Below are 19733 nucleotides of genomic sequence, written 5' to 3' on the forward strand. Positions count from 1 at the left end.
TATATTTTGCATTCCTCAGCAGAGAGATCACCCAGTAGTAGAACTGAAAGAATCTCAAAGATTGACCAGGCTAGGACTTCTTTTGTGTATGAGTGATTTTCCAAGGAGAGGGTTAACTTCCATCAGATTGTTGTGTCAAATACCTTGGAGAGTTGATTTGACAGCTGACACAATGGAAGCCTAGATATATCCTGTAACTTGCCCTAGTTTCCAGATGGTTAAAATATGGCTGTATTTTTCTAAATCCTCAGAATGATTATGTACGGAATTTATGATAATAGTAATAAATACTTTAAAATTTAAAACTACATTACATTTTGAAGTCAAAGATAAATGCCTCAACCTTGAAGTCAAGTGTCAGAGGCAAAGAAAAGTTTCAGGCTCAAGGAAACAAACAAACACAACACACAAAAAAAAAAAAAAAAAAACCACACTATGGCAAAAAGGGAAAGAATAGCTATGTCACATTAACGATGATGGTGGGAAAAACCAAGAGCTACATGGCTCCTGGGGCTTGTCAACTCCAGTACTTAATAAATTGTTGGTTCTCACCCTGGAAGAGTCAAGATGTCTAAAAGGCCACTGGAAATTCTGAATGTATTGAAAGATGGCCACAACCAAGTTTGAAACAGTTATTTGGTATGGTTGAAGAAAATTACTCATAAACAAATCAAGACTACTTCTTTTCCTTCCGGGTCTTTGGCTAAAAATGAAAAAGTGAAATGAAAGCACAAAAGTTCTGGAAAGATTCATATAAAAAACTTTCAAACCACTAAAATCGGCTAATAAATTTATCTTTTTCTAGCACTCGGTTTTAAATTCCAGTCTATAATCTCTTCTCCAAGACTCTTGGGTTCAAACAGTCTTCAGAATTCAGTTGGGTTTTTTTTCCCCCCAGATTTTAGAAAGGTTAATATGGTATATAACCTAGGGTACAAAATATTCTAACCATGGTCTGGGGCGACATTCTCTAATTATACACATTAATATTTCTGTGGAAGTAAGTATGAATCGATAATTATACTACATGCAATAAACAGACTACAAATAGTCTTACACCAATGCAGACTGACTTTTGCTGCCAACTGTGTTTGCCACAGACTTCTTAAAAACTTCCCATTTTCACAACAGTTTGAATTTAGGAAGCATGGGTAAGAAACTATGGACCTCAAATTGGTTACATCTGAGAGGTGAAATTATAGATGGATTTTATTTCTTTCCTCATTTTCAAATTTTTCTACACTATCATATTATTTACATGTATCAGATTATTTACAAAATAAAAGGGAATGGGGACAAAACCAAGTACAGAAACTGACCAACTTGCAAACTGAATTAAAAAGAAAAGATCTTGTTCAGAGACTAAAAGTCAAGAAAACAATTGAAAAGTTTGAATTTAAGTTTTTTACAAATTTAGTATAAGTTTTTAAACTAAATTAACTAATAAAAACACCATTAACATTACTAATATTCAACAGGATTCAAAAAGAGACACTGTTTTATTAACTCATTGTTTAACTTACTATTATCTCAGTTCAGAAACTGCTTGTGACAGGTGGTCTTTCTCAAAGAGGACACCTATCCCCACCCATTATATTTGTCTTAAAATGTGACTCTGACACTCCTCCAGAGAGAAGTGGGTTCAGTGTAACAACCGCTGCTCTCCTTGAATTTGGCAAGCTCCTGTCACTATGTGACTTCCAAGGCTAGGTCACAAAAGACAACACAGCTTCTACTTGTTTCTCTTGGGATGCTTACTCTTAGAATAACAGCCACCACCATGCTGTGAAGATGTTCAAATTAACCTATGTGGAGAAATGGGTGTGTACGTGTTTTGGGGGATGGCCAAAATCCACCACGAGACCTGAGTAAAGAAGCCTCCAGCTTCTAGCTCCCAGCCAGCAAGTCAGCACCAGCTTTCCATTGTTTCTAGCTAAGGCTCAGACCAAGCCACCTCCACACTGCCCGATCTAAATTCGGACAGAATCCCTAGCTTAATCAAGTGGTTGTTTTACATCACTTTCAGAGTAGCTTGCTACATGACAAAAGCTAACCAGAAAAAGCACCCATTCCTAGCTCGTTAGCTTCATATTTAAACACATACACGCTCACATACCCTAAAATCAAGCTTTTCTCAACTTTGAAGTCTAAACTGCCAATGAGAAATTGGGCAGCCCTGTTTAAATAAGACAGTTTCTACCTAGGGAACTTAAGGACTCATCTCAAATATACTCTGAGTACCTACTACATGTGAAACACTTTGCTAAATGTCTAAGACACAAAAATGAATAATCTAGTCCGTAGCTATTAATCTAATCTAGAGAGGGAAGAAATAAAAATAGGTATACAAATAGTTTGTGAAAGTACCTAAGTGCCAAAATAGGAATATGAAATTAACTCTACCACAAATAGTTAATTTGTAAAATCATTTTGGACTTACAAACAGCTTTTTGATTCCTTTAGGAAAGTAGAAGAGCTTTAGTAAATGCCTAGGAAAAAAGAGCGGGGAAAAACATGAAAAATGTAGGCCTTATTATGTGTTTAGATTGTAAGGTTATAAGTGGTTTTTGTTGTTCTTACAAAACTTTCCTGTATTTTCCAAATTTTCTGCAGTAAGCGTGTATTAGATCTTTAAGAAAAAAAATTCCAAAGAAAATAATAGTTTTACTCAATTTTTTTATATATATATTATGTGTTTAAACTACACTATGAAGGGGGTCAAGCAAGCAGTTAACAGGTTTGTAACATATAAGCTGACTTGGTGTTTGCATGCTGGAAGTGCAAGTTAAATTTAGTATTAAAGGAAAATTTTTAGTGTGATAAAAACCACATAAACATGTCACTTGATTTACTATTACTATCTGCTTTTCTTCCCTTTCCTAGCTAATTACAAATATTTCAAGTTCTCCCCAAATAGAGAAAAACGAAGTCAACATGCTCTCCCTCTCCCGGTCACATCCTCCTGGTCGTTCCCTCTCACATGCTCTCTTGCTCTGTCTCACCTACTGCACCTGTCTGTCACTTCTGAGGTGGCCCTTCCCGCTCCATCTCTGATGAGGCCTTTTGAATCTCACTGCCTCTGCCTCTGACTGTCCCTCTCAGTGCTTCTGACTCTGTCTCTGACTGCCCCTCACTTCCTGCCTGTTGTTCCTGTGTGTTCTCGTTACCCACTCCATTTCTAAGACATTCTTATTGAAGAGTCCCTCTAAAGTTTATTGACAAACAGGGTTGGTACTGTTAGCCCTATTTCACAGATGGTAAGGAAACATAAAACAGGACGGCTAGTATAAATCTGAGAGGTTAGGATTTAAATCCAAGTGCTTCCCTCTTTCTTTAAAACTCTTCTAGCATTGCAAGGCAAAGAACTTGAAACAGCCCAACTGCAAGTCAATAGTAACACTACCCGTACTCTTTTCTAAGAGGCAAACCTCATCTTAAGGAGTGCCACACACCTTTTGCCCATATTTTTGCCTCTGCACCAAGTTAAATGGTTATGAACTTGACTATTCCAGAAATCCATATCACCATATTCACAGGTTAACCCACGTTATTTGGGGTAAACTTACTAGATACCAGAACCTGCAGTTTCCAACAGTGCTTCTCGATTTTTATTGCTAGTCCAAAACCAGCCATGTTTGACCAAAAAAAAAGATACAAGAGGGACAACAATTATTTATAAAACTGAAGAGTGAATTTGAACACTGGAAAACCATAGAGTAGGCTAGCACTGGACAGTGAAAAATGCACACCACGGACTGGGAGCAACTGGTCCACGTTTTATTGAGAGGAGAAAATCCTCTCCAAATGCAGCTTACTGCTGCTGAGCAACACCCTGTAACTTCTCTTCTATCTCAAGCTCTGACAACTGGAATTTCTCTGTAATTCAGTGAGCTCTTTGGAGGTACCTGGGCTTCATCCATCCTGCTGGGCTCATGAATGGAGAACTGGGCCCCCTTCCCCAAGAGCGCATCTTGTGGTGGTGGCACAGAAGTAGGGTTCTTTCAAGACATGAATAGCCTAGTTCCCTTTCTTTCCACTTCTCCTATGGGTGGGAAGTCTGCAACTCATAGAGTTCAACAACTAAAAGAAATGTCTGAATTATAGTTCAGGTTAGTGGTTGTCAGAGATCACCCTGCAGGTCACCAGTTTTATACAAAGTGTGAGCGCTACTCATATTCATACAGTTTTATAATTTAAAATCTATACTTTTACTTCCAGCACTAGTTCATTTACTTCCATTATGTCTAATGAGTGCATGAACGCCTGATCAACAATACACCGGTCTTATCATTCATTCTGGTGAGGTATTTTGTGAATAGTTAGCGTATGAAGCTAATGAGGACAGGGTCACAGATTCAAACATGCCGGCCAATTAGCTTTGCTGTGTTTCAAGGTTGCATGGTCACAATCAACAACCTTAACCTTGGCTGACAAAAAAATATTCTGATCATGTGAAGTGTTGGGGAAATGAATACAGGTGTATCACTAAAATCCATGACTATCACAAAAATTAAAAACAGTAATAATAAAAACATCATCTGTCTTTTACTAAGCCTGGGTAGTATGTATCTAGTTCAAATCATCTCTAATCTTTTCAGTCACATAGGGTTGGTATTATTATCCCTGTTTTACAGATGTTGAAAAAATGAACTCTGAAAGGATTACATGAACCAAAGCCACAAACCTAGTAAGTAGCAGAGCCTGGGTTCACACCGTGGTCTATCCAACTCCAAAGCTTAGGTTATTCCCACAATGTCATCCTATCTCTCCAGAGGATGTCTTAGGGGCATAGGACAATCAACGAAATGTTCTTATTCAGAATAATTCAGCACAGTCATCACTGAGCATTCACTATGTATCTGAGGTGTGATCAAACATTACGGTGAATGTTTAAATAAAAAAGTTATTACAGTAAAAGACACATGTAAAAGACACACCACCATGAATCCCCCTCAAAAGACTCCCCCCTCGCTTCGAACACACTTATCCCATCGTTTTTGCCACTTTCTGAAGCAGTTCTGGAAGTCCTCTTTCGTGAGTGTCTTTAGTTGCGCTGTCGTGGCTGCCTCGATGTCCTGAATCATTTTGACTTTGGGGAAGAGCCAGAAGTCGCACGGTGCCAGATCCAGTGAATAAGGTGGATAAGGACACACTATAATGTTTTTATTTGACAGAAATTGGCATACCAGAAGTGATATGTGACATGGAGCACTGTCACGATGAAGGACACACTTTAAAACACACCTTCTCTCAACTGTAGCTCACACCGCACTGACTGCACCGAACAAGCTGAAACGTGTCACACGCTGTTACTAAGGTTCAATGGGCTGCTTCCCAATTGAAGATCCTGCCTTTCCATTGGATAGCACTCGGCAGCACATTTACCATTATTTTTTTATCACAACGGGAAAGGCTCTGTGTCACACATGGCTTCAGGTACACGGCAGTTTCTGTCAAATAAGAACACTTATGTGTGTCTTCATTCACCTTATTCACCGGATCTGGCACCGTGCGACTTCTGGCTCTTCTCCAAAGTCAAAATGACCATGAAAGGTAAATGTTTTGAATCGATTCAGGACATCGAGGCAGCCACAACAGCTCAACCAAAGACACTCACAAAAGAGGACTTCCAGAACTGCTTCAGAAAGTGGCAAGAACAATGGGATAAGTGTGTTCGAAGAAGGGGGAGTGTTCTGAGGGAGATTAATGGCAATGTGTCTTTTACTGTAATAACTTTTTTAAACATTCACCATATTTTTTGATCACACCTTGTACTCAGATGCTATAGCTGAGAATGAGTCTACCTTCCAAAAACTTCTTATAAGTAAAAAAACAGTCAAGGAACAAAAGTATTTAAAACATAAAAGAAAAAATAACACATGATAGCACACAAAGTAGATTTTAATCTATTTGGTTATAGCTTTGTATATATGTCTATAGCAAAAAAAACATTTATCTTGCTGATTCACAACTAAAGGTAAGAATGAAACTGACAAAGCAGAGCCAGGAGATAACCACATCAAAAAAGGGGAAAAAGGAAACATTTCCTAAACATCTAAATCTGCCAACACTGTACTTTGTAATTAACAAGGTATTTGAAGGAATTTAAAATAGACATTTCATTTCTTAACCCTAAGACTCTGCTTTGATCAACAAATCAGTTTTCCCTATCAGGCTTTCCTCCTTGGTTTGTCTCCTTGCAGAAACACACACAGACTGATGCCACCATTAGCGCCAGTCACTAAGAGTTTCTGACTTCAAAATATTATGTTACCAAGTCTTCTGGACCTTACCCACTAGGCCGAAATTTTACAAATACTCTGGTTTAAAAAAAAAAAAAAGGAAAAAAAGAGGGTGGGGCTGGGGGGTAGGAGGGAAGGACAAAAAGGCTATATAAAACTCTAGTCAATAGTCAATATCTAAATCATAAACATACACAATTGCTCTGCTGCAAGCTACGATGTATGGACAGAAAACTGCATTCTTATTACAGGTTTTAAATGAAGCACCAGTCCAACATCACATCCCAATAATCGTTTCACTACAGGATTTTGGAAACATCTAAAAGTGAAAAACAGCGTAATATAATCTTTACAGAAAATGCAATTGCTTTAAGGGGAAGAAAAAACACACCGAAATCCTGCAATCTGAGAACTTCTGTTTACAGTATTTTAAGTTTGTGGGTTAAGGATAACCATTCTTACTTCACAAACAAAAAGGAATCTCAAGACCTATCATCATTATCACTATCAAGGTCATCAATTACAATAGCAACAGAATAATAAGCACTTAGTCAAGGCGCTACTAAGCTCTTTATATTCGTATCTCATTTAACCTTTATAGAGACCTTGTGAGGTAAATGCTATTATCTCCAGTTTAGAGATGAGTAAACAGTCTTAGAGAAATCAACTAATTTGCAGACACTCATAAACTAGAAGTCACAGCAGCAGGATTTGAACTACTGTAATGCTATCCTGTTTTTTGAACCACATTCAAGTATTTTTCAACCAATGATTTCAGAATAAACACAAGTTAAGATTACCTAATTACTACTCCAAACCCATAAAACATTTATTGTAAAATCCCCATTCTCTACAAAGGGAAGAAAAATTAAGACAAAAAGCCACCTGCTTCGTCTCAGAGCTTAATTGCCAGAAAAAGGAAACTGGAATACTGGCTATTTATATTCTGAATTCTAACTGTATTCTAGCACATATACATAGGATAGGTGAAAATAACCACAGTATTTCAGCTAGTAGGCACACAAGGTTAGTGGAATTGTTAGAATCAGAGCTAGGTTTAACACGAGTAGTATATGAAAGGAGGGGGAAGACACAAGAGCTGCTGGAGACAGGCTTTCGTTTAGCACTATACCTGAGATACTTGCACCTGTGCAGTGCTGAAGGAAGGTCGTAAGAGAGTAAGGGGGTAGACAGGTGCGTCTGTGTGGCAGGGAGAGAAGTGTCCAAATTCTGGCAGACCTTAAAACCCAGATGAAGTTTTAAATGGACTCCACAGGTGACAGGGCCCTGCTCTCACCTCGTCATCAGGAATACGGCATGAAAACATTTGTATGGCTCATACTCGTTTCCAAGGACACCTTCCCCCGTTTATTTACTCATTCCACCTTCATAAAGATCATGACCATGTTTATAATCAAGTTCATTAAGGCATGAATGTGATTTTAAAAGTCAACTGACCTGGACTTAAGACAGGATAAGAAGGTTGTCACTGAAACATGCTTTCTCACATCTATCACTTCTGCTCAAGCCCACAAGACTGGAAGGCAGAGAGGCCAAAGACTATTATCTCCATTTTTCACATTGGGAAGCCGCGGTAAACCGGCTACAAACGATCGCAGGTCCAGCAAGTGGAAGCCCTGAGACTCCGCCCCCAGGGACATCAGCCGCCAAATCTTGGGATTCTTCCCTGACTCAACTGTGCGAGGCGGCTTTCCCGATAGGGAAAACTTCAATACTCGGACTTCAGGTTTTCCGAGGGCCTCCCTAGAAAACCAGGAAGTCCATCCTGCCGTGTAGGCTGCTCACTCCCAGGCAACAGCCCCGGGCTCCGGGGCAGCGGAGCAGATTCACTCCAAAGGCCCACGGCCCGGAAATCGCCCGCAGCCCCGTGGTGGCGGTCTCGGGATGGCCTCGGAGGCTCCCAGTCCCGTACCCCCGGGTCGCCACGGACCCGCTCAGTACCTGTTGGAACCCGTAAAAAGAACGTCCCCTTCGCAGGGTGTATTTGGAGCGAGGGCCCACAGCAGGTACGCAGGCCCTGGGAGGGCAAAAGGGCCTCAGGAGGGTCCCCCACAATCCAAGCCCCGCAGGGGTCGAAGGGCGGGAGTTTCCCAGTAACCTCCGCCCCAGGCGGGGGCCCGCCCCGCGCGTCACGTGAGGGAAAAAAATACCGCTAACAAAACAGAAAGGAAGTCTTGTCCCAGGTGTGAGGGGAGAAGTGGACCCGAGGAGCCCCAGCTTGGGGTGCGGAGGGAAAGAGAGACAGGGACACGGAGTTACCGGGAGCACCGTCGCTCTCCGCTTCCGCCGCCTCCTTGAACCTCTATCTCTTCCGCTTGTGCCAGTGGGGCTGGAGCCAGGCCTGGACTCCGCCCCCCGGCGCCGCGGAGCCTTCTGGGGGTTGTAGTCTCGGTGAGACCGAGGCCTCGCTGGCTGCCTCCGGGTCACGTGGGAGGAGGGGGCTGGTAAAATGAAGAGGGTAGGAAGGTGTTTACGGCCCAGGCTGCTCAACCCTTCCTACTTCCCTTCAGCTGCAAACTGCTCGGGTCTCTTCACGTCCGACTCGATCATACCATCCCTCTTCTTTACAGCCAAGTTTTTTGAAAAAGGTAGTCTGCACTCACTGTCTCCATTTCTTCCATCCTCCTCTGCGCTGCAGCATCTGCTGCCACAGAAAATGCCCTTGTTGCCATCAGTGTCCTTGCCAAAATCATCGGAGATAGTTTCAGGTCCTCTAACTTAAGTTTTAGGCACCATTTGACGCTGTTGGACATTCTTTATCAGTTATCTTCTGACACTAGTCAGGTTTTCCTTCTTCCTCTCAGGTCATTCTTCTCAGTCTCCTTCAAGAATTCGTTTTCTAATCCACCTCCTTAATATTAGTGTTCTCCAGAGTTCTCGGTATTGGAGTGGGGGAGGGGAGACTCCGCCCCCTTCTCTCTTGAACTTTCTGTTTGTATTCCCAACTTCATTGACTGACCCTGCCTCCTGTCCCACACAGGGGTCTTAAATGTAGCAGCTTGAAAAGTGGCTACCACCTCCCTATTCACTAACATTCACCCCAACCTTCAACCTAGATTCCTCCTTCTCTCACTTCCTCTTCCACCCATGCTCAAATAGTCACTAAATCTTGTAGAACCTATCTGCCAAGTATCTTGAATCTATTCCGTCTTCACACCCATTGCCACCGATTGTACTCAAACCTGCATCGTTTCTCACCTGATTACTGTATGGGCTTCCTTACTGGTCTCAGCACCTTTATCGAATCCTCCCTACTACTGTAAGGCCCGTTTATACAAAGGGAACATTTAATCATGTGACACTTTTGGTAAAATCTTTTAAAAGATCTACTTGATTGAGTGTGGGAAGAGGAATGGAGGTGAATCCTTTAGGCGGCTTTTGCAAGGTATGGAAGCCAGCTCCACGATTCTCTCCTTCCCACCTCTCATACTGCAGAGGTTCAGAGAAAGGAGATTTATAGCAGATCTTATTGTGAGGTAGGTGGGCACAGACATTTTTTAAAAGTTCCCCAGGTGATTCAATCATTCAACAAGAATGTCTTTTGTTGCCTACAATATATACCAAGCATACTGGTATCCAATATATGCTGGATACTAAGAAAATAATAGTAAACAAGACAGCCCTTGCCCTTAGACAAATATTAATCAAATGATTCCATACTAAAAAAACAATAAAACCCCAAATTACCAGCTGTAATAAGAAAGAGACAGGAAAAGTAATGTCTCTCTCCCTTTCCCTCTGCCACCTGCCCCAGCAGTTTACACTCTTCATCCTATCAAAAACAGCCTATCAGGAGCTAATCCCCTTCCACTTGCCTCCCTTCTACATCTACTAGATATGCCAAACTCCTGTATTGCATTTGCTCTCTCTTTTTTGTTTGTTTGCTTGTTTGTTTGCTCTCTCACTTTTGCACAAACTCTCTATTTGGAAAACCCTTCCTTTCTTCCTTGACTAACTTCCATCCTATGTTATTTTCCTCGGTTGGATTCAAAGCAAACCCAGGAGAACACCACCCACACGGAAGGATTTTCTGAGGATTGGATTGAGTCAGGTGATAACTGCAAACCAAGCAAAGGTGAGCTGAGTAGGAGAGCCAGGAACAGTTGAATGTGGGCTAGATTGCAGGGCTATGTCAGCCAGTTCACAGGTGTAGAACCTGAGCCAACGTACCCATCCTCCAAAACACAGACCAAGTGTCATCTCTTCCAGGAAGCCTTGGCTCTGTTCCCTCCGGATGAACTACTGCTTCTGTCCCGAGTACTGTGCTAACCTCTCTTCCTTCCAGTGATATGCTAAAGCCAGCCAAACCAGCTTTGAAGTTTGTTTAACCAACTGTTAAACACTCAGGAATTTTGAAAATCAGTTCTTAAGCCACTGGTAGCTTACAGTCAGTTGGGAGGGAGGATTTTTACCACCACAGAAACCAGCAAATGACAAATCAGGGTCTTTTTTTTTTAGAATCAGTTTACCAGGACACCACTCACTGTCTTTGTCATACCATGCATCTCTACATTGTGTGGTGGTGATTACTCCCCTCTTAGATGAATTCCTTGTAACAACTTCATTTAGCAAATATTTATGGGTATTTATTCTATGTATCAGAGACTAGCAAGGTGCAGAAGGGGTATATAAACAAGCATTTTTTGTGTACAAGCGGAGTACAAACAAGCATTGTTCCTACTAGTATAGAGCTTACAATCTAGCAGATAAGATAGAAAATAAAGAACTCTATACTTACAAATTGAGCTAGGCTGCTTTGTGATAGAACATTCTGGCATGAGTGGTGATGGATACTAGTTTAACAAAGTGGTCCAGGAAGGCCTCTCTGAGGAAGTGACCTTTCCACTGAGCACCAAAGGATGAGAGAGTCAAGAGAAGAGCCAGGGAAAAGTGTTCCAGCCCAAAGTGTTCAGACTATACAAAGAAAGAGCTAGGCTGTTTGAAGGACAGAATGATCAATTTTGCTGGGATGGTGTGATTATAATTTTATGTGTCAACTTGAGTGAGCCACAGGATGCCCAGATTAAACATTATTTCTCGGTGTGTCTTTGAGGATGTTTTCCAGTGCAGTTAGCATTTGAACTGGTGGAATCAGTAAAGTACAGTTGACCACTTGAACAACACAGGGTTAGAGACACCAGCCCCTGTGCAGTGGAAAATCCAGATATAACTTTTGACTCCCTCCAAAACTTACCTACAGTCATGTCCCTTGTAATCCACAGGGAATTGGTTCAGGACCTCCCATGGATACCAAAATCCATGGATGCTCAAGTCCCTTACATACAATGGCATAGAACAATGCATGCAATCAGCCCCCCACGGATTCCCAACCAGTGATTAAAAATACAAAATACAGTTATTCGAATACACAGATGTGAAACCCAAGAATAAGGAGAGCTGACTCTATATTTATTGAAAAAAAATCTGCATATCAGTGGACCTGTGCAAATCAAACCCGTGTTGTCCAAAAGTCAGCTGTAGATTACTCCCCACTCTGAGGTGGGTGGGCATCATTCCCTCTGCTGGGGCCTGAATAGAATAAAAATCAGAAGAAGGAAGGAGTCAGTCCTTCTTGCTTGTCTATGTGAGCTGGGACGTTGGTCTGTTGGTCTTCTCCTGCCTTTGGTCTGGGATTTACCTCATTGGCTCAGGCCTTTAGACTCAGGCTGGGAGTTCACCACCAGCTTTCCTGGGCTTCCAGCTGGCAGACAACAGATTATGGGACTTCTCAGCCTCCATCATTGCATGAGCCAATTCCTCACAATAAATTTCCTTTTAGGGGCAGCCGGATGGCTCAGTTGGTTAGAGCATGAGCTCTGAACAACAGGGTTGGTAGTTCGATTCCCACATGAGCCAGTGAGCTGCGCCCTCCACAACTAGATTGAAGGACAATGACTTGGAGCTGATGGGCCCTGGAGAAACACAGTTCTCCAATATTCCCCAATAAAATTTTTTTTTCCTTTTATATATACATATATATAGAATGTATACCATACACACACACACACACACACACACATATGTAGGATATATATCCTATTTAGATGTACATATGTAGTATACACACACACACACACACACACACACACACACGAGGCATATATATATCCTATTGGTCTGTTCCTCTGGAGAATCCTGACTAATACAGATAGCAAGAGTGTGACTTAAGTGACCCATATGACATGATGAGGTAACTAGGGCCAGGTGTGCACAGCCTTAAAGCCATGGTGAGGACTCTAGATTAAATTATAGCCACTAAGGGGGTGGTGTTCTCTGACTCACATTTTGATACAATTGCTCTTGCTTTTGTTTGCAGGACTGAAGTAGAAGTGGGAGCCCATTTGTTGCAGTAGTCCAGGTAAGAAATAATGAAACAAAGTGTTGGCACTAAAACTTGACAGATATTTTGCCAATTGAGTCAACACGACATGCTGATGATTGAATGTAGGGGAGATGGGACTAGTGAAGGAAAAAGGATCCAAGGACAGAAATTGTTTACTTTCATGTCCATATCTTCAGCCCCTAGAGTAGGGCCTGGCACATAGTAGGTGTTCAATAACTGTGTTGAGTGAATATATCCATTCAGTGTGCTAAGCTCTGTGCTCTGTCACTGTCCCCTTGCTTCATTCACAGGGCCTCCACTAGCCCATACAGTAGCTTTGTGCAGATTAATAAAAATACCTCTTCCTCCAGATGGACTTGGCCCATTACCAGGGTACAGAGACTGATAAATGAACATGGGCTGAGTTTCAGCCCCGAGTTACCCCCTTGGCGGGCGCCCTTGTGCAGTGCACAGTCTGTACAACCACATACAAGCAGCCCCTGCTTAACATCTCTGGGAGATGGTTTTGTGGCACTGAACCCAGTGTGCACAGGGAGAATTTGAGGTCCAGGGGAAGGAAACTGTCTGCTTGGGGTCACTGGAGCTGCTGCTGTGACTGCGATTCAAACCTTTACTCCCCAAATCCCTGTGGGCTCTTTAGCCTCGGAGCCACATTGTCTCTCCCAAATCACTCAGCCCATCAATAAAAAGCTAAATTCAAAATGGTGACTTTGCTTCCTTGAGTTTCTCATCTGTCTCAGTTACTATTGATAGAGTATTTCACATTTATATAGTATCCAATATGTGCTCCGGCCCTTACAAAATACAATGAAAGCACATGAAACCAAAGGATCTTTTTTTTTTTTTAACAGAATAAATAAGGAATGGCTGGTTTAAAGGGCCCTGAGCTCTTAAATAAACATGAACTGTGGTTTATGTTTTACATGAACCGTAGTTTAACGTGATGCAATAAGCAATACAGGGCAAAAAAAAAAGCACATGTACAAGCTGTTTTTCCTTTGCACCCCAACCAGAAGAGGAAGGGATTTTGGAACAGCCTGCTTCAGAAATGTAAACTAGGCAGAGGGTCAAGGTTGGGAGTCAGGACAAGAAATGCCCTAGAAGAGGAAACGGATTCCCCCGTTAATAAACAACAGCCTTTAACAAGTGCTGACTGTGTGCCAGGAGCTGTGCTAAACCCTTTCCATGCCCCATCTACATTAATCGTCGCTTAAGTCTACAAGGTACAATCTATCATTTCCATCCTTTTACACTGGAGAAAGCTGAGGCCCAAGGCCATGCAGCTAGTAAGTGACAAACCTGAGATTTGAACCAAGACAGTCTGGCTGTAGAGTCTGAGCTCTCAGCCACTAAATTATACTGCGTCTCATTCAGGCGGTCCTGATGCCGGGCCCCCTGTTTTAATAGTGTGACCCTTTGGAGTCCTAAGATAATTAACAGAGGCTATCTGGTTCTCAGACTCTTAGGGCTTCCATGTCGCCTGTCTGCTCAATAATTATGGCATGGTGATTCCCAACCTCGCTTCAAACTAAACCATTTGAACAAGGCATCCATAAGAGAAAACCCTGCCAGGGGACATCTCACAGTCTCCTTGGAGTTTTAATATCCTCCTAATATAATACCATAATTACCCAGATGGCATGGAAGATGGAGGAGAAACTGTTATCGAGAGAGGGACTAAATGAGCGAGTCTGCCGCTTGGAAATGTGGGCCCTGATAGGTCCCTCCTCACTTGAGATTTCTTTTGTGACTTTCAGCCAATAAGCGCAGAAAGATCCAAATTTTGTAGAACTTTTGGGTACTTGGCTCCTTCCCTGGGAAAGTGCTACTATCTAGAATTGTATGGGTCTTTGGCATCAAAGGGAGTAAACATAAGACTTTTTAGGACAATAGGAGGGCAAGGTATCGATGGATAGCTCCCATTTAATTCATGAGGAAAAGCAAGACAGAGATCTCTGGTGAGCAGCAATGACTCCAGATCCCTGGGCCTAAAATAGGAGCCCAGAAAACTCTCCCAACTCTAATTGAAGCTACCTTAAAAAGGGCTTGGCCACAATGATTGTTTTAGTTGACTCTCTGGGCTGTGACAACACAGCAGTTGCTGTCATCTAGCTGTGAGCTGTGCTGGCACCTCTACCCCCACCACCACCACCACCACACACACACACACACACACACACACACACACACACACACACTCCCGCTCGTTAGCTTTCCTGCACCAAGGCTATTCTGTCCACCTCAAGGCTTATATGGCTAAACTATCCAATGCCACAATGCCCACTTGGAGGAAAGGGCTTGGTGGTATTATGCCCGTAGTTATCATGATCTGAGGATGACTTGGCTCCTTAGAGCGATAACTGAGAAACAGTCTAGTAACTTCTCTCACTTAGCATCTCACAGCTCAGCTCTGACTGAGCCAGACAGATATTTAGAGCTGGGCTTTTGGGTTCCAACATGGCATCATTTATGGCCTGATTTTTACATCCTCAATACCTGCCTCAGGATGTGCAGTAAGCCACACCTCTCATCCCAAGGTGCCATCAGGAGCCGCTGGCATGCATCTAAGACGGTGCTGAGTGCCCACCTAGAAGGCAAGGTGGTGTATGCAAGGGAACAAACTTGAGACCAGGACCCAGAAAATTTCTACTATCATAAAGCATAAAACCTTGAATGATTTACTAAACCTTGGAATCCTCGTCTGTAAATTGGAGACCCGCAAAGGCCACCCACCTCACTGGGTAATCATGAGGATTAAATCATATAGCGGATGGCAAATAGTCTGGTCAACTATAAAGGGCTAACAAGGGAAAGGGCCATGCACATTACACAAAGTTTTGCTCATAAAGGACAGAGATCAGTAGGGAACAAACAGATGTTTGAAACTGCAATGTTAATTCTTTTTTCCCTTAGGAGAGAAGTAGAGGCACAGTGACACTTCTCCAAAGTTTTCTTCCCTGCACACAATCCCTGGTCCCAGACCCTTCCCCATGGATGCATAGCACTCAAAAAGCCATGATCCCTTATCAACAGCACCTAACAGACTAGAGCCTTGCATAGAGTGGAAAATTGTGAAATATTTTTTAAACAATCGTCTCTTGTATCCAACAACAGAACATCAAGAATTTGGCTAGACATTTTCAAGGATCCCCTAGAATTTGTCACCCAGTCCCTCATCTAGTGCAAGGAGGCCCAAATCAGCCCATTTAACTGAAGAAATTCACGAAGCCAAACTCAAAGCAGACAGAACTTCTTGTTTCACTGCAAACGACCACATTATTTCACACCTCGTTTCCTTTGTACATGCTCTCCCCTCTGCCTGGAATGCCCTTTCTCTCCTTCCTGCACCTCCATCCGGATCCAGCTCGGTAAAACATTCCCAACTTCCCGGGACTAACAAGTCACTTCTGCGCCCTCCTCCCAATGAGCTCTCATAATCCTTACTTATAGGGCCCCCACCAAATCATGATTATTTATGTGTGTCTCCACCCCACCCAGAGAAAGTGTCATCAGTAAGAACAATGCGTGGCCCGTGCGTCCCTCACTTGTTTACTCGGTGAACTAGTCCTCTCTCTGTCCTTTTAGGCAGGGCCGGGAATGGGGAGCCAGGGGTAAAATCAGAGGAAATCAAGTAACCAACAGCTTTAGTTTACACTCTCATTCCTCAAGAACACTTTGCAGACAGCCCCACCACCCCGATTCCTTTACCTCCAGAAATAATCTTGCAAAGCATAGGACGAATTGCCTGGGAGTTATCAGAACTTCACAAGAGTAATTCCACTTGACCTGGTCCCTCTACTCACCATTAGGCTGATTCATAATAAGCTGAATAGCTTGGGTTTAAATCCTAGCTCTACTAATTACTAGCTGTACAACTTGAAGTAAGTTACTTTCTCTTTCTGTGCCTCAGTTTTCTGATGCATAAAATACTAACAGCAGTGACTAACAGAAGGTGGGCAAGGATTGTGAGAACTAAATGATGTGCTTTATGTAAAGTGCCCAGCTCCAGGCACCTAACGAGTCTTCCATAATGGCAGCTGGATTGTAAGTAGTCCAGTCTTAAAGATAGCAAATCCATTCTATTTAAATCGGCAGAAGGCTGGGTTTGTTCCAGGACATCCTGGGCAGAGAGGGGGTGTTAGGACCGCTCTGGAGTTCTCTCTGGAGGTTCAGACAACTGGTGTCATTGACCTTTGCTTCTAATCTGGACCCATCGCTCACCAGCCATGGCCTTGCTTAAGTAGCTTATTTTCCCAAAGCCTGATGTCCCCAGTAGGGCCAGCAGTACTGAGCTGTCTCACAAGGGGGTGCTGGAAAGATCAATTCGTGTTAGCAAAGTGCTTTGGAAATGTAACATGCTAAATATTAATGGGTCTCTCTGAGTGTCGGGAAATGTGCAGTCTGAACTCTGCTCAGGGCAAGCTGAAGGTGGGGAGAGCAATTCTGGGCAGCCTGATTGCCACATCCTGGGTCTAATTGGGAGGTGGTGCTGATGAAGGAGGAGTGAGTGCAGTGAGCTTCTGGGGGCTGGGCAGGGCTGTGGGGTGGCAGCTCTGGAAGGAAGGATGTTCTGGGGAAACCCCTAATCCACAAACAGACACATACCTGGGGTAGGTTTGGGGTGAACCCAGAAAAGTCCTCAGACTTTCTTTAGAAAAAAAATCAAACACAAGCTCACTGCTTGCTGTTCTCTCTCTCATTCCTCAGTTCTGCAAAAGACAGCACAGTGTGGCTGTCAGCCGTCTGAGTTCTGATCCTGCTCTGATCCTGCTTCTCTTTGGGGCTTCCACAGTGCTCCGTGCTTGTTCCTCTGAGTGCATGTAATAGACACCGTCAGTGCTCTGCCCACGTCCTCTCGGCACCATCATCCCCTAGACGCCCATGGCTTTCTACTGCCTGTGGCCACACAGGTACTCAGCCAGAAGTCAGGACAGGCCAGGAGGTGGGAGTTAATGGGCAGTTCTCACATTGTCGCCCTCAGATGGGATGCCACCAAGACAGCGTCTGCACTCGGTCTGAGAAAAGCCCAAGGGGAGTGAGCCCCAGTTGCCCATAGCAATAACCTGCTCACTCATAGACTCGGTTTGGGTTTCTTTTCCTTCTCTGACTCAGCTTCTCACTCCTCGCCAGGCTCTTCCTGGGATCACTGCCTGGGGACCGCTCCTGAAGCACCCAACCTAAGACAGGCACTTACGCTGCAGTGTAAGCCTCTCATCCTCAGCAGACATAAGCAACTTAAGGGAAGAGACTGCGTCTACTTCATCTTTGTATCCTCAGTGTTTTGTGTCATGCCTGGAACATAAGTGCTCAGTAAATATTTGTTGAATGAATGGATGAGTCAAGCACTGGGCCAAAGGATGATATTAGAAATAATAACTGAACACTTACTGAACTCTTCTATAAGCGTCCCTCACTCTTCTCAGTGTTAACCCAGGACCAAGGAATTCTGTCTCAGAGATTAGAAGACAAACAAAGACTTGTAATAACTGAACTTTCCAGATGTGGTCCAAACGCGCTTGCACACCACTGCAGTTAGCTGGCATCCCCTGCGGACGGCTCCCGACAGCCTTGCGTGTCTCTTGCAACCCTAGCTTCAGGAAATTCATCACCTCAGGCAGGACAACCGCTTCTGCTGTATATAACAGCAAATGTTCATTTTCCTCATGCCAACTCCTCAGGCCTCCTCTCTCTTTTCTGTTCTTCACATCAAAAAAAAAAAAAAAACTGGCTGACTATATTTTATGAGTTTTCTGCAGTGTTGCCTTTCTTCCTAACTTTTTTTTTTTCTTTCTCGGTGCTAAAAGAAAAGGAAAAGCATGAATCTGTAAGAATAGTGTCCAAAAACTTGAAGCTAGAGAAAGAGGTAGTGCTCCAGGAAAAGCTAAAACACAACCAAAGGGACTCAATAGCGCTGTTTGGAGAACATCAAGAAAAGGCTGAAACCCACTGTCTGTAGGAAGTGTGACAGTGCACGTGACAGAGATGACATCAAACTATTTCACATTTGTTTTTTCTCACTTTCTCTAGTCTTTACAAAGGTGCTCAAACTAGACATTTTATGATAATCAATATAAGATTGTATAGGATTCCAGCAGAAGAGAAGCACCTAAGCAATTTACAGTGAGGTCCCATCATACACATTCGACTACTGGCATTTGGGGAAAGAGAGAAACAAAGACAAAGAGAACGAGAGAAGGAGCAAGCAATTGCAATTTAAGTGGGCTAGAACATACTGCCTGCCTTTCCACCCCCTGAGCATATGCCCCAGGGAGAACGTGAGACGGGAGATAATAAAACAATTGTTAATAGTAATTGAAATACTCCGTGCCAGGTGCTAGTCTGAGGACCTTCAGGAGTTAATGATTTGGGTCCTCAATTATAACCCTATGAGACAGGTACTATTATTATCCCATTTTACAGATCAAGAAATGGATGCATACAGAGTTGGAGTAAATGCCTGTAGTTATAGAGCAAGTAAGTAAGTGGAGCCAGGATTCAAAATTAGACAGTCTGGCTCCAGTACTCACTAGACTCAGTTCCCAGACACCCACTACGGGAAAAGCATCTAACCAGATAAGAGTGATTTGGGTATTCAGAGAGCCATATTTTTCACACTGCAGGCTCCTAATGCAAACAAACCAATTCCTGGGGTGCACAACTAAGAATCAGTGATTTGTTGCCATGCTAAGGTTGTTCAAGGAAAATTTCAATGAGATGTCACTTCTAGCTTGATGTCACTTTATGCTGTCTTGAAAATGGAACCCTCATGCTAGATGTGAATCCTCTGTGCACGCGATTCGTCTAGGTCCCTAGGCCTGGGTGGAGAATCTCCCAAATGGCTGAAAGAATTTGCAGATCTCAGAGCCATAGTTGAAATCTTTGAGAAATCATGAAAAGTAGGAAATAACACAGGATTTCAAATGAGAAACTACTTGCATTCATTTTCAAAGGGATTGGACGTGTTTCTAGATACTATTGTCAAGTACACGAGATACTAATATTAATATCTATATATTAATATTTATATATTAATATCTATATATCTCTATATTAATAATAATATTAATATCTATGTACCAATATATAGATAGATATTAATATCTAATATAGATATTAATATCAACTGC

General features: G+C 42.7%; 1 protein-coding gene and 1 long non-coding RNA gene across 6 annotated transcripts in view; one reads left to right on the plus strand and one right to left on the minus strand.

The window, feature by feature from the left end:
- R3HCC1L (R3H domain and coiled-coil containing 1 like) overlaps positions 1-8608 on the minus strand; it is a 76116-nt gene extending 67508 nt beyond the window's left edge. The window contains exon 1 of one of the 5 annotated variants that reach the window (XM_033131142.1): positions 8523-8608. The gene's annotated coding sequence lies outside the window, so the exon portion shown is untranslated. Of the gene's footprint in view, positions 1-7700; positions 8499-8522 lie in introns of those variants that run through there. The other 4 variants (XM_033131144.1, XM_033131141.1, XM_033131146.1 and 1 more) reach the window with 4 other exon arrangements.
- On the plus strand, positions 8147-18281 carry LOC117036325 (uncharacterized). The gene is made up of 4 exons (XR_004425350.1): positions 8147-8269; positions 10257-10338; positions 12580-12621; positions 17737-18281. It is a non-coding gene; the product is annotated as an uncharacterized LOC117036325 (long non-coding RNA).
- The last annotated feature ends 1452 nt before the right edge of the window (positions 18282-19733 follow it).

Source organism: Rhinolophus ferrumequinum, chromosome 16 (genome assembly GCF_004115265.2).
Source record: "Rhinolophus ferrumequinum isolate MPI-CBG mRhiFer1 chromosome 16, mRhiFer1_v1.p, whole genome shotgun sequence".
NCBI lineage: Eukaryota > Metazoa > Chordata > Mammalia > Chiroptera > Rhinolophidae > Rhinolophus > Rhinolophus ferrumequinum.